Source organism: Cupressus sempervirens, chromosome 5, assembly GCF_028749045.1.
Source record: "Cupressus sempervirens isolate cs-2001-9-10 chromosome 5, ASM2874904v1, whole genome shotgun sequence".
Taxonomy (NCBI): domain Eukaryota; kingdom Viridiplantae; phylum Streptophyta; class Pinopsida; order Cupressales; family Cupressaceae; genus Cupressus; species Cupressus sempervirens.
In genome coordinates, this window is record NC_143122.1 from 209514336 (window position 1) to 209537403 (window position 23068).

Here is a 23068-nt window from a genome sequence, read left to right on the forward strand (position 1 = left end):
TATCCACCAAATACAGAGCCAGGCCGGGGTGTGATTGCCGAGTTCAGCCAAAAATTTTCTCTGCTAATTTTGAAATTAAAAAATTTGAAATATACCCAATATGGGTAAATTGCAAAGAGAAAATAATATTCAAATCCGAAAATAACAATTAAACAGATTCGAAAAAAATCATACACAATTTGCAAATCGGTGTCTTCGGATGCCGGTTTGCAAAATTTTTTTTGCCTCACGATCAACTTTCATCCAAGATAGGAAAATTTATAGTCAATATTCACCGATTCAGTGCTCCGAATGCAACGAAGAGGTTAGATCTGGCTCTAGACGCTCCCAATTTCTACGGATCCTCCGGAATCGAGGTGTTGAATCATGAACAGTCTCAAACGGCTACGTGATGAGAATCCTCCTCAGCTTTGATACCATGTAAGAATTTGGCTTAGGCCAGAATTCACCCAAGAACAAAAGAACTCAACAGAAGCACACAGTAGACCAAAATAGGCAAAGTATGATCAGAATGATGATATTCATTCAATAATGGATACAACCAACACGAGAGTACACTAGGAGTGCCTAAATATAAAGGCCTCAAGAGAGCTTCTAGAATGCATAGAAGTCAGCACCATGACATGTCATACAACCAGGCACATGTCCACCAGATATGGATTATCCTCCATTAAGCACGAGATTAAGTGCGATGATGTGAGGATAAGACTACTATGGTGTAGCACACAAATTAGTGGAGTAGACAACATGTGCTAAATGAGGAGTGCGGAAAACTATGTTGTCATCATAACAACTCAGTGAATGATGCATCCTCCTGTGTTGTAGACACCATGTGCCTAATTAGAGTTGCGTAACTCAATGAGAGTTCACAAACTCCTAAGTGTCTCACCTAAAATAATAATAAAATAATGCAAATTAATTAAATAATGCATTAACCTAAGTAAAACTTAAGTAAGTGTAATAAGTAAATACTTATTTACACCAACATATATATATACTACTTTTTAATATACATGTGTCAATTTCTATAAATTTATAAAAACATATACACTTTCACCAAAATAGGACATGAGGAAACTCATTAGAATTACACAAAATACTTGGAAAGAAAGAAAACATAAGTAAAATGTTGAAAGCCTGAAAAGAAAAGAAAAACAATAATAAATTTTCCTAAGTCGCAGATAAACACTAGAGGGAGGCTAAGGGGGTTTCTAGTCATTTGGTTTTCACCATGAATTTGTGGGGTCCAATCCAATGTTGGGAATGGACTAACCCTTATCAATAGCTACTTCACCCTCCTCTTTAACTTTATCATCTTTGCACACAAATGGAATCTCTAGAGCCAATCCAAGGAGCTAGATAGAGGAGTTTCGTTATCCGATACCTTCTTTAATAACAACCTAATGAATTCCACCATGAAAAGATGGATTTAGAGGAGCTAGAGAACATTCACAATATTAGTGACACAAAGTATGGATAGATTGCAAGAAGAATTATTTTCCAAGGGGTACTTTCCCATAGTGTAATGGGTATGGTCTAGAGATCAAGAAGCTCTTGGTGGTGGAGCACCTCTAATCCCACATTATTGACTTAATCATGGGCCCAAAAGCATAAAATTGTTAGAAATACAAGTTGTAGTAAAATGTGAAATGTAAGTTTCAATAGAACATTGAGAAATTATAACATCTTATCATTCCATAAAGAAAGATTAATCTCCACCTTAAAAGCATCCTAGATTTGGGTATACTTAAAGGGGATGTAAGGCCAATTCCCTAAAAGAAACCAATACTAGGAAAAGGTTTTAGTCGAAAGGAACAAAATTGTCATGTATCTAAATTCACAAATTTTGAGGATGATAACAAAACTAGAAGAGGTGTTTGAAGGAATCTAGTTGCTTGTAGGATGATGACAATCCAAAATACCCATATACCAAAGGTGTAAACCCATAGGAAAGTATCAAAATGAATTTACAACATAAAATGATTAAGATTAGGATCAATAATACCCAAGCATATATTTGGGGATCATTATTTCCATAAAAATAGGGGTGACTGCAAATACTGGCAATGTTGAAGACTCAAAGAAGAAACCATGAGAAAGTTTATAGAAAGTAAATGGCAGATCAAATGCATCTTATATTTATAGAAAGTTATCTTAAGAGAGAAATTCTAGTACTTCAACAAACATTGAACAATATAAATACCAATGCTATGTAGCATAATAAAAGGTAGAGAAGAAATAACCATTTCAATATCTCTTGATGTCTCTATGAGAGCTTAAATTGGGTTGTGATAGCTTCCCAAAAGAAGAGATTCATAGTAGATCCAAAGAAATAGTCACAAAGGGTACAAGTATTATATTTTGTAATCACAAGAAATAAGAAATAAGAAAATGGATGAGAGGAATCCCTTGAATTTGAATAAGAATACACTACTACATAATATATTGATTGCTAAAAAATATGATTTGAAGAAGCCGAGTTAGACCACCAAAGCTAAGGCTTGACAAAAAGGGACAATATGCACATTTAATATTACACAAAGTAGAAGGGATGATACCCACATCTTAGTAACAATGAGGAAGGTTGGTTTGACATCACCAATGTTGTGAGAATAAGACAATTATCTTATTTCCTGTATATTACTCTTTCAAGATAACTATTTATTAGTACTTTTTATATTTAAATTAATTATTGTTTAAATAGGTGTGTTTCCAAAAAAATAAATAGAAAGATAAAAAATGTCATTCTAATCATAATACAAAATTATATAATCATTGCAATTTTTAATTATCAAAATGATCAACTTTAATGTAATATATATATATATATATATATTTCACAAATAAAACAATTTAAGTAACATGTAATATATGATATTTATTATATATTAGAAACTAATAAAATAATAATAAATATTAAAAACCAAATGCATATTAGAATAATTTAAATCAAAAAATATATAAACCAATTCACAATCGCTTTGTTTATACTTCAAAATTAAGTATTGACCATTCATATTATTTTTAATTAAAAAATTATTTTAATATTTTAATATTATTTAAAGTCATTCTAATACTATATTCAACAATATTTTACAATATAAGGATCGTATTATTGTCCTTAGTCTATTAGAACTAATTACTACTCTAACAAATAACATTATTATATACCTAGGTAGGCAAGCATCATTATAAACCTAGGTAGGTAGACCCACATTATTATAGAATCATTATTATATTTAGACCAATATTATTATGTATCTAGGTAGACCAAAATTATATATATCTAGGTAGGCAGTCTAATATTATTATGTACTTGGGTAAACTAGCATTGTTATGTACTAAAGTAGGTAGTATGAAAGTGATTTGTAATAAATTGGTTATTAATAATTTTTGGACTATTGATGACCACCTTGTTTTTAGTTTCAACATTTGAAACGAAAATGAAATTAGACTATTAGAACATTACTCTCTATTGTCCACTTGCATAATTACAAAAGTATCTTTGAAATATGTATGTATGTATGTATGTATACATACATACATACATACATACATACATACATACATATATATTTATCTATGTATATATACATACATACATACATACACACACACACACACACACACACACACACACACACACACACACACAAATATATATATATATATATATATATGTATATATATACACACATATACATATGTACACACTCACACACACACACACACACATATATACATATGTATATATTTATGTACGTATGTATATCTATACATACGCACGCGCACACACACACACACACAACTTTCACAATGTCTTCAATCAAATTGGACATTCTTATATGTATTAAAGGTGGGAAAATGAGTTCATATAAAATTTACTTCTATCTACAATGAAACATATTTAATTATCAATTACTATGTTTAAGAAAGATACTTTTTAGCAAAAAAATTTATTTCAACTATTTTGTTCATTTCAAACTACTAACTCTCTCAAATTTCAGTGCATTAATTTGTCTACTTTTAAATTTTAATTAATTTACCATCATTCATTAATAACTTTACCAAATTATACCTCTTTACATTATGTTTATTAACACTACAAAGATTTTCTTCAACATGCACTATTGTTAATCTTTTTAACCTTTCTTATATTTTAAGTATAAATGGTTTATTAGGTGGTTAATTTTGAAATGGTGAACTAAAAGGGGGGTATAAGTGGAAAATAATTTTATTTTATTTGGTAATCAATAGGAGAAATATATATATAGTGATCGATTTCTCATTTTGGGGAGCTATCTTAAGATCGTGAAAAATACATGTGAATATTTTTGGCATAGTTTTCCCAAAATAACAAATTTGGTTCAGACATAATGGCATTTCCCTTAGAATTATAATATTGTGGCCAAATGAAAATTATGGCAAGATCTTTTGCTTGATTGGTTCTCTTAGAATACTTTATGAGATAATTCTCTTTATGTAGCCTTTGTAGTGTGTTAGTGTTATTAAATGCACCTAGTAAGCTTTCCTATCATATTGATAGAGTTTTGCAAGAAAATAATAATAATCTGTGGTGATCACATCATATATGACCTTATCAATGAATTTGGGAGTAAAGATGAATCATTATCCTTAAACCCAAGTGAATATAAATGAAGATACAAACCATTGATAAATGATGTTTGTGGAAAGTGGACTTTGGAATTCTTTTTTTGTATGAGCCATTATCAATGATACAATCTATAGAGAAATCATGTGTCGAATAAGTATGAGTGACAAAAAAATTGCCTCATTCTCAAGCTAAAATGATGATTCATTATTTTGACTTTATTGAGTATAATGTTCAACTCATCATAAATCCTCTAATCCTCAGAATGTCTTGATTGCCATAATTTTACTTTCCTCATTAGGAGATTGAATAAACATTTTCTTCTTCTTCATTTTAAAAAATTCAAACTTTTCATGTCCCTTGTTTTTAGAATAAGTAAAAAATATATATTTCTTAGAGTCAAGACTACGGGACTAAAAAGAAAAGGAAGAAGAAGAAATTTTATCTTTGGAGATTTTTTTTCTTGTAGTTGACAAGTTAAATCTTTTGGAGCAAAAAACTGAGTAAAATAATGTCTTCTATATCTAGAATTAATTGAACATAGAATTGAATATTTTGATTAAAGAAAAAACTAATTCTTGAACTCATAGGAGTATTCTCAAGAGATTAAATTGATATATGTAATCCCACACTAACATTTGTGAGATCCTTATCGCAACTGAAGCCACTTGATGTGCAAAGCATGCTCATAGTTTGAAGGATAAATTTTATCTTTTAAGGGCATGACTAGTTGATTTCATGTGGTTTATAGGGTCCTGAGCATATTGTCATTTAGTGACCATTACCTTAGAAACACGAGAGAGCTTTAATTTTGCAAAAGGAACATTATCTTCAACTATAATTCCATTTTAGGAAAACCAAGTCTCCATATCAAGGACCCAACTATGGAGCACAATAAGATGTTGAGATCCATCATGGATTTTTATTTAGTAACTTATTGAAGCCTCTTCCAGGAGCATAAAGCTACTAAATTACTATATCATCACACCGACAAGTTCAACAACTCTCTTAGCTAAAAATTCAAACATATTATTATGATTTAAAGCCAATCAAATAATTTAAGCCTCCCAATAATAATTTAATTGACACAAAATATGGAAATCTATGGGTCAACACTCTATTATGCTCTAGGAAAAAACTATACAAATTGAATTTGACTATTATAACAAGATCAATTTTTAGCATTATGGATTTCTTCTAAAGTAAATGTTACATAAATGAGATCACAAATAGAAGAAATATTTTCCTAGATAAAAACAATATGTTCCTGAAATGAGGAGATGAAATTCTACAACCATTAATGAAAAATCTTAGCAAATGATAAAAACTAGGCTTTTTATTTAACTAAATACCACATTTTGCTCCCAAAACTACATTCTACTACCCAAAAACATGAACCAAAATAGCTTAGCCATTTGGATTTTACAAATACAAGTTATTTTCAAAATTGGTATATCTTTCTTATTTCTCAACAAAATTTAAAATCTTAAAATGATTTAAAAACTCTTTGGAAGAAAGACACTTCTATCTATGCAAACCACTTAATAACACACACACACACACACACACACACACACACACACACACACACACACACACACACACACACACACACACACACACACACACACACATTTTATTTAACTAAATACCACATTTTGCTCCCAAAACTACATTCTACTACCCAAAAACATGAACCAAAATAGCTTAACCATTTGGATTTTACAAATACAAGTTATTTTCAAAATTGGTATATCTTTCTTATTTCTCAACAAAATTTAAAATCTTAAAATGATTTAAAAACTCTTTGGAAGAAAGACACTTCTATCTATGCAAACCACTTAACAACACACACGCGCGCGCGCACATTTTTGAAAAATAGTGCTTAATTTTGCAAGTAGTCACCTCCAAGTGCTTCTAATGACCAACTCTTCTAAATTGAGTGCACAAACTTCAAAAATATACTCCTTTTGATGAGATATTTTAATTTTAATTTTAATTTTCCTTTATTTCCCTTTTTTTCCTTTAAAAAACTAAATTTAAGTATCAAAATTTAATTGGGAAATGATCATTTAATGCTTTGATACCAACTAATATAGAAGTAATAAATCTAATCAGTAGCTTAAGAAGAGATTTGGAGACAAAAGAACAAATATTTATTGATAAAGGGTGCTCCCCTTAATACCATAAACTCATAACAAAAACAAAGAAACAATAGAAAATGCCAGAACAAAATATGGACTTCTTATTTGTGTCACAAATGCATAATTAAAAAATCCATAACTACAATATGCTAGCCCACATGGGTGCCTTCATTATGGTAAATCTGCAAGACAAGCTGTGAACTATCACCTAGAGTTGTCATAGACAATGTTCAAGCCTTTCTTAAATAGGCAATTTTATGTCCCCCGAGAAGGTTCTAGATGTTCACACTTAATACCTAGGGCCGAAAAACCCTAACAATACATATAGAGTGGGCTAAATACATTTTTGATAAATTATTTTAGAAATTTCAGCAGCCCAACTTCGGAAAGCCATAACTCTTGAACCATTGCTCCGATTGGCTATTACAATCAATTTTCAGAAAAGCCAGCTTCTGATCTATAGGCTCAAAATGGCACAAGCACCCTTCCATGTTGTTTTTAAACCTAATATTTGCACTCGAAGGCCTCCAACAGTGAGCCTGAAGGTTTTTTTGCAAAATTTTCCACTGAAAATCTACAATAGCATCTCTCGTACTTAAGTTGAACCTTCATGTACAAAATGAGAACATTCCAAGTTGATATGAAAAACTTACTAAAAATAGCAAGTTCCCACAAATAGTAACCACCCTGTCTACCAGTCCTTATTAAAATAGAAAAGACTGAAAATGAAATATTTTTGGGTGATGCAAGATTACTCTTACACCCAAGATGCTCTTGCATCACTTATACAAAATTAAATTACAATATTCTCTACAAAATAACATTACAAAGCTTGCATTCCAATATGCCTCTATGTGAGGTAAAGATATATTTATATAAGCAAGTAATATGATTTATTTGGATGAGTTAGAATAACTTACATATTTCACATGAACAACCAAATATAAGAAAAATTAACAAACAGAGTAACAATATACTAAGTTATGCTAGCATACTAAAACTATGAAACTAACATTTTAGTTTCACTATTGAGTTTTTATTTTTGACATTTACATAGGAGGAATAAAACTAATAAAAATAGTCCCTAGCTAATAACTTGCAATATATCCTATGCACCCTTTGAATCATCATTTAGTTTATTATAGAAATAATACAATTAGTTTTAAATAAAGTATCCTTCAATTTGAACTTTGAATGAGTATAAAATAATCTTCCAACATTCCATGATAAAATATTACAATTTATGAAAAAAAAATTAAGGGCAGGATCTCCATCTTGTGGTAACACTCCAAATCGATTAGCTGCATAAAAACTATGTTCATTATTTCATCTATCATTTACAAGATGATAGGTGGGGGTCTTAATATTTGTCTACGATTGGGAGATTCATTATTATGTCTATAATTTGAGACTTGAGATTGAAGTTCTCAGCCTTTTTCTGACAATAGGAGGAGAAATGAAATTATATAGTAATTTCAGCAAAACTTGAGAGTGCATGTTATTAGGTTGTTTGGGTAAGTATACAAAATTGTGGTTCCTAAAGTTGGGTACAAGTGGCCTCTTTTATTCTAGAATCAGAAATTTCTAAATTTTTATAAGTATTTGAAGATGTTACACTCAAAATTTGATGATATGACAAAAATAAAAGTAACTTAGTCCTTTGAATCTAGTTTCTAAACTACTAAATTTTTTTTCTGAAATGCTTTATTTTTAGGCTCTCAAAAAAGGGGACCATAAAAAGTGGTGCTATTTTTCAAGAAAAACATAACATAGTGCAAAGTGTGCTCCCCCTAAAATTTTAACTTTGGTTTTGAAACTCTTTAATCTCTCTAATCAAACACTGTGCAATTTACCCCAATTTTTTCGAGTAATTTTATAATGTGTATTTATTTTTTGAATATTGTAAGTGAAAACATCCCAAAAATGTGAAATATCTATGTACTCCCCTAGAAATTAGTGAAAACTAATCCAAAATCAAAATATCTTTTTTTGAAAGTGTGTAGAATGGAGTCTAGTTTCTAAAAAACTAACTTGTTGCAAAATTTGATGAATGAGCTAAAACAAACACCCAAATTAGTACATATTAGTTTTTGAGAGAAAATTAACATAAATTTAAAATAAATTATAGATGAAAGGCTTGAAATAGTATGAATTTGAAATAAACTATATTGTTCTATATAGATAACACAAAGATCTAAAGTATCATATAACCTGATTTTATCAATACTCAACCATAAAGAAACTTGAAGGAGATCACAGAACAAAAGTCAAGCATTTTTTGTATTCTTGCTACAAAACATGTCTTAGACTAGTTTAGACCCTCCAAAACTTTGGGTTGGATCCCCAACACAAATCCAATCCTTAGGCTTTGGTGGTATTGAATGATTTAGATAGCTCATTTGCATAATAGTGCTTGCATGTTATAGTGCACACATGATTAATATCATTGATGTGCTATAGTGCATATACACTATTTAAATCCTTTTTAAATTCAAGGCTTAAATATAGTGCATGCTCTATATTGTTCGGTAGACACTACAAGGCTCGGTCAACAATACATTCTTCATCACTTATGCTAAAAGGTTTGGTAGACTCTGCTATGCTTGGGTGACACTACACTTTTCCATTGTAGTTTGGTAGACATTGCAATGCTCAAAGAACACTGGAATCTATCTCAGATATTTGATAGACACTATGAAGCTTGGTATGAATTGTAATTTGCTTGATTGACTTGAAATTAGCTAAAAAACTTGGTTGTCACTACTAATAGTATGATAAGCTCAATAGAAATTGTAGAGCTTGGTAGCAGTGTAACCAATTGATTAAGTGTTAAGTCACTTATAGACAAATGAAATGACCATGAGGTCAACAGTCTCCCCTTTAATATTAGTGACAAAAACACGTAACATACAAAAAATTTGAATACTCAGAATATAAGTCAAAACTCCCCCTATTAACAATTTGTGACTTTAACTTGGTTTTGACTGGTGTTTGCTGATGTAGCTCGGTAGCTTCTTACTTTTATTTTTATTTTTCAAAATTTCTTTTGTAAACACATTTACATATTTGTACATCTTTCATACATATTGTACATGGGTTTCCTTCCTTATTACAACTCCCCCAGACATATATCTATGGAGTATGATAATAAAACTCCCCCTTCAAATTTTGTGCATAGGCTTATTAAAGCATTAACTAAAAAAATTCTAAAGCAAAGGTGGATATTTCTAATTTTAAAGGTGAGTTAGATCCAAGTGTTAGAGAACTACTTTCAGGTGAAAGACATGGATGAAGATAATCGAAAAAGAGTAAAAGTTTTTGCCTCCAACTTGAAGTCACATGCAATGCTATGATTGGAAATGTGCAAATTTTGATAAGACGGGGAAAAGAAATGCTAAAGAAATATTTAACAAGGTAGATGACCTTGAAGCCAAATCATTATTTTATGAGTCAAAAGATGAACTACTAAACTTACTAGGTGTCGCTAGGGCTTCAAACCCTTTAGATAGGCTTTTTGAAGCATTAACTAAACAAAAAAATAAAAATCTATGTTAAAGATGAGCTCAATCTTGATATATTCCTAAATTAGATCCAAGAGTTTGATAAGTACTTTGAGATCAATGACATGAACAAAGATTATCCAAATTGAATTTGCATTCAATATTATGGTGGGAAATGTGAAAATTTTGAGAACATAGAGAAAAGTAGAACTTTGGCCTAAGATGTTAAGATGTCTAAGAGCTTAATTCTTGTCCTTACATAATGATTATGTATTGCATGGATGAGCTCTTTAAAGAATAGATGTGAAGATGATGTGGAAAAATAATGAAATAAAAGTATAAAAACTTAGGCCTTGGTATTAATGAGTAGGGTTTTAAAAATCCTATTCATAATTCTAGCCTCTTGAAGATTATATTTTTGTATATTCATGTCCTTTCCACTATGATGATTCTCACAATATTATCAATTGTTTTCATTTTTCTTATACCCTTGAGATGTTCCAATTTCTACATAATTTCACTTAGTCTCACTTATTCTTTTCTTTCTCATAGATCTTTTCTTCTTCCTATACATGAGAATTTTTTGAAATATTATGTGGGAAGCATATTTTATTGTCTCTTCTTGATTTAATCTTGTATTCTCTTATTTCATGATGTTTTATCTCTATAGTTATCTGTATATGTTGCATCTCTTTGCATTTCATGAGTATTTATTTCTTTCTTCTTCATGTTGCTTATGTTTATAAGATGTTTAGATGTTATAATGTCTCGTTCCCTTTATAATGTCTCTTTCCATGTAAACAATAGATGTTGAGCATGTTCAGGTGTAGAGCCAATCTAAATTTTAGTAGTGCCGAGCATCAGTATCAACAAGTGCCGAGTAACACAGAATTGATCATATTTGGTGTTAAGTGTTTTTCATGCATGTTTTTACTTTCCATGTTATTTTAATATATCTCATTGATGTAGAGATAGTGGATGGTAACCTCCTTGATCATATCAGACAACAATCTACTTCAAAATGTAACAACTTCTTCTTTACAAAATTCCCCTCAAGGCCTCCTTTCTAGGCTACCCAAGTACACCTAGTGCCTTCCAAACATCATATCTTTACACAAGACTTCAACCTTCATTTTAAATTCATAAAAAATCTTCTCATGCCCTACTTACCATGTCCCGACAACCCATTTGATCAGCACAACCAATCTTCTACCCAAGACTCACATTCAACCTTTAAAGCTAGTAGCCTTTTCACATGGATCAACTTCCTTGAACCCAACCTTAGATCACAACTAGAAATTGGTTCCCCTATCACTCTTAATTTTATGAGACAAACTTACCTTCTCCCTAATACCCTATTCAAACTCTCTAGACACTATCCAAGCATACCATACTCCTTTCATCCATTATACACAACCTTGGAAAAAATTCTCATACCTTCTTGCTGTCTCCTGGATAGACCCAAAAGAAGATATGTATAACTTTTGAACCAGAAAATATTTTCTCCATCCAAGCATTGATATTCAGCATAATTTGGTCCCAAAAAATATATAAAAATTTGAGAGAAATCCAACGTTGGGTTTGGGATATATGACCCCCACAACAGCACCCAATTTTCTGTGACAAAATCTCTCTCTTTGTGACTATCATAGACCCCTTTTCCACACTCAATCCTTCTCCAGACCACTCCAACTGATCAAATGCATCATTATGGATCCATACAACAAAAATCCATCACCCCATATCCCCAAAATTAAGGGAAGTCACTCCATGGTGACTGGTTCCAAATCAGAGCATGTTCTCTGTCAGCAAACTTCACTACAACCATTTGTAGTTCTTCAACCACTTCTTCTCAAATCCCCTGCATAAGATAAGTATGAACCAAGAATATATTACATCTTCATCCTCTCCCACCAATCATAGGAATTACAAAGGGTGGGAGAGATTCAACATTCTAAGAACTTCAAAAAAATAAAAGGTTGACTGTGTCTAATCAGTCACTGGTTTTGATACACCAATCTAATATTCTTCAACAAAAACTCAATGAAATGATAAGAAGAATGAAAGGGAGTGTGGGATACCACTGATTCCACATTCTACATCATTCCTACATTAAGATCACATTCCAAACAATTACTACAACTCATTGTCTCATACTTGTACCGTGAATAAAGGTAAATTGCACATAATAGACTTAGTTTTATTGATTAAAACTTCACTACAATACTTTTCTCGGTATCCACCATCTCTCCATACTATCTAATCACACCTAAATTCCCTCTATAAATCCTTTCAAGGCCAGATATTCTCTACCCAACGGTAACAGTCAGTTAAATGACTATTATAAGTTGGTTACAATTTAGCCCTTTAGGTACATTTTGACCATTTAATACCCTTAACCACTATGACAAGCCAAATATGTCAACTACAAAATGTCATCATAGATTCAATTACATTCAACTCTAGATATATCAAGACCATTTGTTGTTCATGAGTCTATATGACTCTCCTTTCATGGTTTTGCCAAGGTGCCCTGCACCATACTCCCAAGGATCAAATCAATCCAAGTCTCTTTGGATTGGGTAATTTTCTTCCTCTTCCTCCATTCTTTTTCCACCTCTTTTTGAGGATCATCTATGTCAATGTAACCCTGTACCTACAAACAAGTATCATGTGCCAAGCACACACTCTTGCATTCTCCATCTCATAGATGTCTGCAACCTTAGTACTTGCATGGAGAACAATACAGAATTCCTGCAAACCTGTCATAACAATGTTAGAAACAAAACCAATCAAATCTTTAACCAAAACAAATGCTTGGTGCTGCATTCCTTCATCTATTGCTATCAGCACAAACAAAGGTAAAGAATAAAATTGCTGATGAAGACCTAAAAAGAAGAACATTTGAAGATGAAGGTATGATATTGATTGGCGATATATTGTGCCCACTAAAAACAGGGCAAAAAATCGGTCAAACTTTTTTCTCAAAGGCCCAAGTGAATGAAGCTGATGAAATAACCACCAAGGATAAGGTGGAATGCAAAGGAAAAAGGAAAGAGGATGATGATAAATTTTAGAAAATAACAGAGGTTTTCAAACAAGAAGGCAACATATTGATGACGAATGAAGAGAAGATGCATCAAGGAATGTGTACTCTAAATATGGAGATGAAATATTTCAATCTAATGGATTGTTTTTGTATTCTTATTCTGATTTTGTTGTAGGTACATGGGGCTATGGTGGAAATTCCTAACATGGTGAAAATATTGGAGTTTGGTAAAGGTTACATGCTAGAAAGCATATGCTACTGTTTGTTGTTTCTATTGATTTGGCTTATGGGTACTATACCTAAAAGAAAGAGAAGAAGATCTAGGAAGAAATCCAAGGATGTAGACCTCAATAAGATGTATGAGAACATGAAAAAAAATTCTGAAAAGGTGGATTCAAAAATTGATTAGCACATGAAGAAGGAGAGGACAGTCATGAAGAGTTTGAAGGGAAAAGAGGATGCAAGGTGTCTACAAGACAAGTACAAATGCATAGGGAAGAAGCATACATTTCCAAAATATGGAGATACATTTTCTAATGCTTATTTTTTAGGTGCACAGTTCCTTAGGGACTGGGAAACATTTGAAGTCAGGGAGAATGGTGCACGACCACCAGGGCTGAGGACAAAGACCTAAAAGGAACTGGGATCACTGAATAGATTCTAAGAGGAAGCAAAGGATGAACATGACCTTGAAGGGTCATTTGATGTAATAAGACCATATAATGGTCCTTTAATAATTTTTTGATAGTGCTTTGATAATTTTGTATTAAGATCAATTATGTAAGCCTTAATGGAATTTGGGGGGATAGTATAGGTCTAAATATGAGGATTGAATTCCTAAGAGGATATTTAGAAGGCATTTAAATAATAAATGCAAATATAACATGTATGGGTTGAGTTGACAAGGGTAGTCAACAACTTGACAACTTTTATAAACTTGCAAATTGTAAACAGATAGTTTTAGACTGTTGTAGGGAGTTGGGAGTTGGTCATTTGGGTTGTTATCAATTTGTGGGAGTGTAAAGGATCCATATAATGAGGATCCATGTGAGTATGAAGGTAGGGAAAGTGGAATGGAGTTTAAGAGGTTTTGTTGTGTTGAAAAGGCAATGTAATGCAGTTTTTAATTCAATAAACTTTAATTCTCTGCAAACTTGATAGTTGTTGTTGTGAGGGTATAGTCAGCCGTTTTGTTGTTGAAAATTATTCATTTGAATGTAAATTTCATTAGAAATGGAGTAATACATTTTTGGTTTAAAGCATTATTCATTTCATGTGTTATTTTCATTGTTTTTTGAAGATTTAAAGGCAAAGAACGTCAATTTGTTTTGACTGTCCCAAATAGAGAATCAAGTGCAATCAACATTTTGCTTTGAACACACCATGAATGGATAGGGCCTCCTCACTTACTGTGATTAATGTTACTATGGGGAGAGCCCATTGCATGTATTATTTGTGTCATTGAGTCTTTTATGCAATGATGACAAGAGGATTGAGAAATGGATCAGTCACTGAAGAGAATGCTGATTGAAGGGATGGCTGTCATTGAAAATTTCAGTCCTAGTGTGGGGGACATATCTCTAAATTAAACTGTTGGATCAGACCAAGATTTGGATGTGTTGGAGAGGACCAAGTTAAAGATTAAATATTTTAGTTATAACTACAAGTTTAAAGAATTCATAAGAGTGTATACAAAAATTGAAATGAAGCACTCAAATTTCCATGTTTAGTCCAATGTTTAGACAAACAAATTTCAGTTCAGACAGTCATGTACCATGTATCCAATATACCCTACAACCAAATATTGAAACTTTAGATTTATAAGTTACTACTTCCATTTAGACAAACAAATCGCAGAAAACCACACATATTCTCTCTACAAGATATTCAAAAGTTTGTCTACATCTTTTTCATGAAATAGGGTTTCCCAAAAAGAAAAAAGCATATATGACAGCTGAATAAAATATTCAATACAAAGGATTGAAATATTATTAGAGATAGATGCAAGCACTAGATATTCAATAGAAAAGATTAAATATTATTAAAAACACTTCCCAAGTATGAGAAAATTGAAATTCAGATAGGTATCCCCTGTAGCTCACAACCAAACTATGAAAATAGTATCATGTACCCCACATATCATGTACAGACCTAAATAGTTTTTTTTATGAAAATTGGGCATTTTCAGAAATCTGGCTTAAAATCAGAATTGAGATTTGTCCAGATCATCAAAATAAGGATGTTGCATTGCCTTTTTGGCTGAGATTCTCTTGGATGGTTCATAAATCAACATTTTCTACAAGAAGATACATATTATTTTTTGTTATTTTACTTGCATGTATACAAATTTGATTGAAATGGAATGAAAATAGGACAAAAATAGGTGATATTGAAATAAAAATGGATGGAAATAAAATCTTGTGTTCTTATAATAGTATCTTGGACGATTTCAAACATGTGTGTAACCATATCAAAATCATGTTCATTGATCTACATTTGTTCCTTATCTCATTCATTTTCCCTATCAAGATCATCAAACCAATTTCGACGCTTGCAATTTTGTGGCAATGGTGGAAACATAGGCATTTTCCTTGAAATACTTGATCTTCTCCTTACATTCATGCACTCAATCAAGTCTCTTTGTCAATGAATAGTGTGACCAAACACATCTTGTACAACGTGAAATGGATTTGCACTTGGATGGTCTAATCCAAGTTGGGATGAGACATGTCACACTCTCAAGCTTATTTGACAAGTCCTTTAAATTCTTATTAATGGAAGTAAGTGTTGCCAAATCAGATGCGTGAGTTGAAATTTCTTGTAACTTGTCCAACTCTTGTGTTATTTGTAGCCTCATTTCTTTTAGTGCAGCTTTACCTCTATTTCCAGCAGTCTACAAAAATAACGCAAACATATTTTAGAAATTATATAACCAAATAATCAAAATTGGAACAGCAAAGATATGGTTATAAATTCACCTGTATGGGCATAGAAGAATCCTCCAAGGGTTGGCAATTTTCATTATTTACAATCTCTTCAAATGCATCGGTTACCTACATTCATATTGCAACACATTTAAAAAATTTAAAACACGTAGTTTGCAAATAATTGTATATCAATATAATAAAATACTCAATGTTTTTTAAGTACCAAATAATTAGAGAGATTGTTGGAGCATCCTTCTTCTATAGAACCAATTGTATTGGAAATATTATCAACGTCTACATCCAAGTTGTTAGATAGATGTTTCCTTTGTCTCTCTCTCATCAAGTTAACCTTCATCACATGCTTACACATGTATCCTTGTATCAAAAATTTGCAAGAGCACATAGATAGACTAGGTGAGGAGCTATACACTTCATATCAAAAATTGGGATTGCTTTCACTTGTCACCCATGCTATGTGATCATTAGTGTCATTGAATATAATATGCTCATCTAGAATTTTCATAGCCCGAACCCAAGATGTATTTTCAATTTTTTCAATATCAAAGTTCCTATAGAAACCATGTTTTTTACTGACTTGTACCCACCAATAATAGACATAAACATGTGTTGAAAGTTGATATACCAACCAATCAACACGACGATTTGTAGCACACTCAATTATTTTCAAGAATCATCTCTTTAAGTGTGAATGGTAAGACTCTATGGCAGCATTTGTCTCTTGTCCTGCATGTTTAAGTGTATGGAAATATCTAGCCCACATACTCAATCTATTAGACCATCATCCCTTAAAATATTCAATGAATGAGGGTTGTGCATCTTTAAAGTCATCAATAAAATTGTGAATCTCATTCTTTGTTGAATCCTTTCTTTTTGAATGATGCATGATAAATCCAAGTCTATCAAACATCTCTTGTCTAATTGCATTATCTTTGACCTTTGCAATCAAGTTCTTTAGCCAAGCACGTCTAACATGCCAAGTGCACAGATATACATCACACTGAAAAACTTCTCTACATCATAAATACTTTCACTCAGTGTCAAATTTTATATTGTAGGAGGCATTGAAATATTTTTAAAAATTAAAAAGGGATAAATGATTAAAAAAAATACCTAATAGCTTTGATCTCGGCAGCTGCATCATCCACCATGAATGCATTTAGTTTCTGATTAATATTCGTCAAGTGAACTCGTTGAAGAAGAATTTGCATCCAATATGTGATATCATGTGCACAAGATCTGGACATAATAATCCATGCCATAGGTACCCCCATATGCTTTGAGTCGAATGCAAGCATTGTATACAATTGAAACTATCATAAGACATCAGCATAATGTATCAATACTATACTTTAATTGTAAATATTTTGAAGTTAAATCTACAAAGCAATACACTATATACCTTCATTGCATTGGTACCAAATGTAGAATCCATGGCCAATATATTGTTATGGCCATATTGAAGCATCCAATCAAATTGCTCTGGCAATTGAATCCCTAGCACAAATGGGACCTCTCCATCTCCATCAATAGTGGCACTATACTCTTGATATGCAAACCATTTGTCAGGGTTTGCCAAAACCCATTGTTGCACTGAAAGAGCATCACTACTATCATACATGTATTTTAATGACTTAATTTTGCGATCAATATTTGCAATATCATCCATCGTAATAAAATCATCCCTAGAAGATTGACCCTCAAATATTGTCATCTTTTCATGCACCATTTGCTTATGTTTTTTATGCACTGCATCTGCAGGCATGCCAAGTAATAGCAATGATTTGACCCATTGATGTAATTGCTTACTAATAAATGGTGCAAAGAAGGACCTTGATCCAAAAAATGCATTGTTCATTTGACCATGACAAGGTATGCCACTCTTGTCCACATGTTGAACTTGATGGTACCATATCAATACATGGTTTGGCCTATGAACCATGATTTGAGTGCTAAAATGATAGGTACAACCACATCATGTATGTTTGTGACTAGGTCTACTACCTTTCCTTGATTTGGGAACAGAGGAAGGATCAAATGGTGTTGCATCTTTTTCTTTAAAATCCTCTGGCCCAAATGTACACCAATACCCATGGAAATCATGAAGAATCTTCATATTAATAATATGCATAATTAAAAAATTATTATAGACACTCTTTACTTTACAATTGAAAGTATAAATAATCTTAGCTAGAATATTACTCTTACATGTTGTATTCCAGATAACTATTAATCCTATCTTTTGTATCGGAACTTTGAGAGGGCTTCCTTGAATGACTTTTGTAAAAGCATGTTGGATATGAGTCCCTTGAACATTCTCCCTCGATAAAATCTTTCAATCTATTAGCTTCAATCCAAGCTGAAAATAGTTCTGAATCTTTAAGTACATATTTTTTCCATGAAAGATCCACATAAGAATATTTTCTACTACATGGGCATTGAACTCCTTTGTCCATGACGTGAGACCAATCAACATCCATCTAATATACAACAAAAAAATATTAGAATCCAATAACTCATGGTATGTATGTTGGTTTGTTTTTTGCACCTCCTCTACAAATTTAAACTATCACAACTCTCATGGCAGCTGATTGAGTTTCATGTTTGCCTTAATAATGGTGGGTGGCTTTTAGTTTGTGTGATATGCATTCATGGTGGAATACTGATTTTGAATGTTGATGATACGAATTTGATCATAGTTAATATGGGTAATCAAATTTGGGTTATATTTGAATTGGGTACTTGTAGGTTAGAAGGATGTTGAGTTTGGAAGAGAATGAAATTGGGCCTCCTTGGTTGAAGCCATTGTTGCAGACAAGTTTCTTCATTCCTTGCAGAATTCATGGAGATTCCAACCATAGCGAGTGCAACATGTATTGCCTTGATTGTATGTCTGGTGGATTATGCACCTATTGCCTTGAACATCACAGTGATCATCACATTGTTCAGGTATAGTAGTCCCTACATTGAAAAGCTTTAAAGTTTGAGCTTACATGATTTGATTGTTGCTACAAGAACTTATCAACATTGTATGATTGTCTTCTTGAGAGTTGAAGCAATATCTATCATGGATTATGTTTGAAATGGTCTTGCCTCTTTTCCAATTATAGCCTATCAATTTCAGTGATTAAGCCAATCTTCAAGGATTCATAGTGCTTCCCAGTACCTCTTTTGAGAAACTGATTAATAATGAAAAACCCATCAAGCCTAGTGCATAAAGAAATTTTCAAGCATTCATAGAGCAACGCCTATGTCTATTTTGAGAAAACAGTTAAGATTGAAAGACCCTTCAAGCTTAGAGTTTAAGCCAATCTTCAGCTGCAAATACTCTCTTCTCACCTTTAAAAGTCACTTGAACTAGAGGCTTGTCATTCTTCCCCAGAAAGATGGTGAATGGCCACAATTGTTTGTCAGACCGCACAGAGGGATCATTATATCTTCTTCCAATAAGTCTCTTGACATCAAACACGATGTTGGTAGGATTAGTTGAAATCTGAAATTTGGTAGCATTCCCAACAAGCCTTTCGTTGGGGGTGAAAGCAACCATGGACGGAGTGGTTCTGTTACCTTGGTCATTCAGAATAATTTCAATTCTGTCATGCTGCCACACTCCAACACAGTTGTAAGTTTTCCTCAAATCAATGCCAATAGCCTTAGCTTTGCCTACTCTTTCCATGGTAAATTTTGCATGAATGTAAGACAAATATTTGGGAAATACTTCAGGTTTTGAATCACGCAGGAAAATTGTGTTATTAATTCTAAAATGAATTACTTTAAGAATAGACTACAACTGTCATTATGTGGGAGGCTTTGTCTTTGCTAGCACAAAGGGATTTCCTTTAACAGGCACCAAGGAGCTTCAATCGGTGAAATAATGTTTCAGCCAAAAGTATAGCAATTTCAATCAGTCTATGTCAATTAAAAGAGGATTTCCTTAGTCATTGCTAATCACCTTGTTCATAATCATATGATTTATTATAAGGTTAGTAGTTCTATCATGCCAAATTGTTTTGGCCAATTAGCCTAATATAAGGTATGAACTAGTGTTTAAAGGAGTTGTAAATTTGGATGGTACTGGTGTTAAGACAATAGGAGTTGTCAAAATCTCAGCCTTACCTTTTGGATAAGTTCCTCTGTTTTGGAAGACACTTCAGTTATAGAACTTCCCCCATATTTGCTATATGTTTTTCTAGAGAATTTAGAGCCAAGACATGAGGATATTTATCTGCTATAGTGATTTGAAGATACTGAAATGTCCGTGAATGCAAATAGAACTCAAAGTATAGTGAAGAATAGTCTTCTCAAGTTTTATAAAGATAGAATATAGACTTTGAGGCATTTGGCATCTAGGGTGTTCCTAGAGAGCAAAACAAAGAGGTGGACAACCTTGCAGGAGTTTGAGGGGAAATTTGAAAATAGTTCAAATTTTGATAAATAGAAGAAAATGCTATTGCAAAAACCTTCTACTATTCATATCCCTATTTTTCCATTAGATTGTCCCATTAGCTCTTTATTCTTCTTGGTTCTAAGCTAAGGCTGTGTTGACAACTTCTATAATTTCTTTGGCTACAATAATAGAGGAAATCTGGTATCCCTCTCGCGTCAACTACTTCATACCATTCTGTAGCACTCAATGTGAGTCCTCTCTGCTAGCAGTAGTAGAAGATCCAGTTTCAAGCATTGATGGTTGTCTGGTAGCTATTTAATAGTTGTTTCCCCTGATTTAAAATGGTGGAACGATTTTATTGAGTTTAAAGAGCAGATTAAACCACATCAAAGAGAAAAATAAAAGCAAATGGAAATAGACACAATGCAGTGAATTATGTGGCTCACCACATCATCTGTGCCATAGGTGGCTAAATGTTCAATATAGAATGCAAACTATCAATTACGACACCGAGAAATGTTCTAGTTTTTAATAGAAAACATAGAAATGAGACTGCAATTCATTTGCAATACAAGAATTTTAAATGGAGAATAGGATTTAAAATTACATACCTTGAATTGGCTGGAAAAAACTTGAACAGTGTCCTTGTGAAACGAATTGAAATCATGGTAAAAGAAATAAAAAACCTAGACATGGAGTGGAGCATGCAAGACAGAGAAGCAATTAAATGGTTTAATGAGAGTGGGTGGAAGTAGGTGGATTAAAAATGAAACAGTCACGGTAGGAGTATGTTGGATTTTATGGTTTACTTTCACGGTTATGGAGTAACAACAGTACAGAGGAACTTGGAAGATAATGGAGGAGATGGGGGACGAAGTTGGGGAGTGGACCCCACAGTACCACACTAAGCGATCAACGCTTAGTGTGTGATGTTTAAGCCGCGCGTTTCCAATGAGGTACCATCCATAATGATATTAATGTCCAATCTATACAGCTATCTTCTACACAAAATGTACCTTTGACTACAATTTAAAAAATCAAAATTTGATAGATCTTTAAATTTTCACCATTTTTTCTTCACTACCTTATGGTTTGTAACTGAAAACAGCAAAAAAAATTGAAAAAAAAATACTGTATTTTCTAAGATTTGAAAAAAAAAATGTTTGACTTTTGATGCATTCTCTGTGAAGGATAGCCTGTGCCTTTCTATTAATGCTATTAGATTTATACCATCCATGCGATGTAGTTATATTCATCTGACATAGATTATATAAAAAATTTGTTATCAATATTTCCAATTACACTCCATAATCCATTTTAATAAAATACAATAAAGAACTATACACAATCTAAACCTAAACTACTAGAACATAGAGGTAAATTTCTATTCAATATTAATTAGAGAAGAGAAGCAATATCATATACACACTTGCCTCCACTTCTCTTTTAAGGAAGTGTATAGTTAAAGTAGATGCAAGGGTGAGCAGATGTGGGCCTGTTGATCCAATGTTTTCCAATTTGGAAATGAAGAACAATGATGAAGCGGCCAAGGATGGGCCATAGCAAATAAGCATGCCATTTTTGCTAGATATTTTCTTGGCTTCTTTTACTTCTCTAGTTTGAACAAATTTGGAGTATGTGAGATTGGTACCTCTGACCTTCGAGAATGCAACATTAAACCTGGCAACAAGAGTAATGATTCCAGTAGCTTTGAGATATAGAGATGGGGGGCTTTGGAAGAAGATTTGTTGTAAAATATGCGGCATGGCTTTGAATGAGATTTAGGTAACTTCACAGGGGAGCTGTTTGTCACTGTAAGTAGTTTGTCAGATTTGGATAGAAAACATGGTATAAACTTGCAATGGATCCAATGTTAACCACAAATAATCCATTCAGCATAGTGTGACACATCTGTTCATTGATCTCCTTCAATTGAGCACTGAATATGTGGTCAATAAGCGATGCAAGGTAATTGATTTTTTTTAAAAAATTTAATGGAGGGTTCAGACCTGCAAAGCAATTAAGTGAGACACTATCTCTGACCTACCAACCAGCTAAAGTCACCACTGAAACCAATTAATAATCCTATTCAAATTTAATGTGATTAAATCTAGATGATCATAAAAGTTCAAAAGTTTTTTAAGGTTCTCATAGATTGGACTTTTTTTTCTTTTTTTTGATGAATAGTCCTTTTCTATTAATAAAATATACTCAGATTACAATTCACAAAAAAAGCGTCAAGGGATACAAGATCACCTCGCGAATGAGTTCACATAGCCAAAGGTGGACTAAAAACATGGCCACAGCTAGAAACATAAACTATTCATCAAAAAAAAACATATAAGGCAACCTTAGGCTGCCAAAGTAGTGCCAACCGAGGGTGGTGGATCATCTTTGTCTTGAAAACCCCAATCATCTTTGGGATTGGGGA

At 32.4% G+C, this 23068-nt stretch overlaps 1 pseudogene; it reads right to left on the reverse strand.

Annotated features, from left to right (window-relative positions):
- The window catches only part of LOC149555155 (uncharacterized), a 45227-nt pseudogene extending 22824 nt beyond the window's left edge, over positions 1-22403 (reverse strand).
- Positions 22404-23068: the final 665 nt, after the last annotated feature.